We start from the raw sequence: 3,561 nt of genomic DNA on the forward strand, positions 1-3,561 counted from the left end.
TACAAACAATGGTGGACGTTTTCCTACATCTCACTACCCCTAACATGGTATGTTCAATGTGTAGTTTACTATTCCCAAGGGGTCTAAGTACTTCACCGTATTGTAATAGGCCTGGTCCTTTCTATAACAAACATTTGTTTGTGGTCGGGGTGAGCACGGTTCGGTTCGGTTATTGGGTGAAACCCAAACCTAAACCTAAGCTATCGGTTATTTTAGAATACCAACCAATCGGTTTTCGGTTATTCGATTATTCGGTTATTCGGTTATTTTCGGTTTTGGTTTAGGTTATTTTCGGTTTTTTTATTGTGTGTAGACATTACAAAAAAAAAAAAAAGAATTCAAAAAGATAGAGTACCTCATACATATTTAATTCAAAATACAAAAATAGGCACGCGTTATGTGGAACCAAACAAATACAAAGTTGTTTGAGTAGTATAGTTTAAAATTCAGCAACGTTTTTAATAAAAAAAAACTAAAGGTTTCCCGAACCTTCATTCATTGTCTTATTCATCTTCAAAGTTTATACCCAATCTTGATGATGTTTATAATCTTCATCACCATCAATGGTAGATTCTTTTAGTGTTTTGTTTCTGTTCATAACATCATTAAAAAAACACGTAGAAAACATAGGTTCGATTAATCGGTTCAGTTCGATTTTTTTCGGTTTTTTTAAATGGATAATCTAACCTAAACCCAAAAATCGGTTTTTGAAAAACTAAAAAATTAACCGTCAGTTAATGCTTCGATTTGGTTTTTTCGGTTCGAGTTTTTCGGTTATTCGGTTTCGGTTCGGTTAATTCGGTTTTATGCTCACCCCTAGTTTGTGGCATCCATTAATTTTGGATTATTATTTGTATTCGTTTACCCGACCCGAGCTTGCATTTGGAACTCCCTCATTAACGAAATCGAGTTTTTATTAATAATTTATGTTGTTTAATTCATTTTATATTTTTTTTTTGCTATCAAAACATGTAAACCACCCTTAAAACACTTAATTTGAGCTTAAAATGCATTCCTGGAAACATTAGGGGCTAAATCTGCCAAATCTGGAAAGTTAGGCAAGTAAACCTATCGCGTAGCACGACGAGGACTTTCCCAACCTGGTGCGTAGCAGGCTAGAAGGACCATATCAGCAGTTTCACGATTGATTTATTTTCTAATCATTTATCATTCGATCTTCATCCTAATCTCGTCTGATGTAAAAATCATTGACTTTCGAATGTTCCTAAATGATATAACATAAGTTAACCATCTTTATCCCGAATTAACCAAGTTTAATCTCCAACTGATGATTATCTTATCACTTGTTTACGTTTCAAAGTTGTATTATCTCAAAATATATGATAAACTCGAAGATAAAGCAGATTTCTATATAAACACACGACCTCTAGCTTTTGTTTATTGTTCATTCACCAGCAAATCTCATATACTTTAATGAATTCAAGTTTTATCTCAAGTTTTTCTTTAAGGTTTGACTTACAAAATTTAAAAGGGTCTTTCAATTCATAATCATCTAGTTCTTCCATCAATTCCCGGGTAAGTTTTGATTTTTGTTGTTATCAACCCTTGAACAAAAGCCCTCATCCAATTTCAATGGATTTGGGGGATTTCAAGTTTAGTTGAATTAAATTTAATTAAGGGTTTATGTTAAGAACTAAATATTGGCTTTTGAATTACACTATGTATTGACCCAAATTAGCTTCTGCCTTTTCAATTTTGTTTGTTTGTATTTATGTTTTGGATATGTTGGACCTAAATCTGATCTCGTATCGACATTCAGACCGACTATGAACCGAAGACTCACTTCAGTTGTGATTTCTTTATCATTCATGTTAAATCTCAGTTTTGTTATTATTCTTGTTCGTTTAAGTTTGATTTTGATTTTGACTTTGACTTTGGAATATTTACCTAAATTTTAGGGTGTTCTCAAGTTCGGTTTGGTTAGCTTGCTTAAGTCGATCTTCTCATATTTACTTATTTTCTCTCGCCCGTCGATATTTTAAGGTGAGTAAATCATATCTCCTATTTATTTTTAAATCTTTTGGAGACAATATATATTTTATAGACCTCATTAACATTATTTCACATCCTCAACCACAATTCTAATATATGCGTTTACGTGTAGTGCTCAATTATTTGTTATCTAAAAATGTGTGAAAGTGTTTATTGTTTTATTGTTGGTGGTGTCATTCTCATCCTCATTAGTAAGATCTTACACTTGTCTTAGTAGCTTGACTTAGTATCATGATGAACGGATAATTAATTGTTATTGTTTTAAGTTAATTGTTGTGATTACGAATCCTCATGAGAATTGGTTTTATTATATATATATATATATATATATATATCAAACTGTGATTTTACTCACCAACCTTGTGTTGATTAATTATCTATTTTCACACATGTTGTGGGTATTTACATGAGATGAGTGAAGACAAAGCAAGTAGTGTTAACCTCTAGGATATCAACCAAATAAATTATCATGATGTTTATTTTAAATATTGTTTATTTGGATAATGTTTTGTTTTGGATTTTGTGATGTAATTTGATTATTCAAACTAAAATAATTATATATAGCCACGTTAATATTGACAGTGTCTTGTGAGCTACTTGCAACCAATATTTTCGTCATAGGCTGGGGTGTGACATGTTGAATATTATAGATCAACCTTTCATTCTCATACGTGTTCAACTATTCTCATTCTTGGTCAAGATTCAAACAGTAGATCAAGTTCCTTGTTGCACGACCATGCATTACACTGCTATGATCAACGAGGAGCCCAAAAATGAGTAATTGAGTATTAGTAGATATTAAACTAAACAAATATTTGGTACCACTGCATGTCATCTAATATTTTTGTTTACCACATCTCGCTCCTATTAAATTAAGAGCATGTTTGGGATCAAGTTTGAAAACAACTAGTTGGCTAATTAGTTTTTCTCAAAAAGCAATAAGTTAAAAATGTGTTTGGCAATCTCAAAATTTTTTTCTTATTTTAGCCTTTTAAAAATGTTAGAAAGATATCAAAAAGCCACATATCCAGATTTTTTGAAAAGGCTAATAAGTCAATATGTTGTTTGAAACTCCATCCCGAACATGCTCTCAACAATAACCCTATCTGAAAATGGGTATTTGGAGATATATATTTATTATAATAAAGTAAAATAACTAGGGACACATGTCACTTGGAGATTAATTCTTAACCAAAATTTACCGCTCAAATTATTTTCCTATTTTGAATGAAAACTTTTTGATGTGAGTGTAATCAAAACATTTCAATCCATCATTTAATCAAAAAACTAATTACATAAATTATAGAGATTAAATATATACGTGCATTTATGTCCGTATGATAAAAATATGTATATCTTTAATGAAATCATATCTACCTTTTTATTTATAAACACTTTTCCGGTGAAGGAGATGGATTTAGTAAAAATTAATGAACAATATTATAGGTATAAGAAGATATAAACAAGAAAAAAATATGAATAAATAGCAAGTAAATTTTTACGTATTAAATCAATCTCCATGTATCCATGAGTTCTCATCAATCTCTT

This window comes from Bidens hawaiensis, unplaced genomic scaffold, assembly GCF_021521415.1.
Source record: "Bidens hawaiensis isolate Kalapana, Puna unplaced genomic scaffold, B.hawaiensis_p1.1 tig00042207_1, whole genome shotgun sequence".
Classification (NCBI taxonomy): domain Eukaryota; kingdom Viridiplantae; phylum Streptophyta; class Magnoliopsida; order Asterales; family Asteraceae; genus Bidens; species Bidens hawaiensis.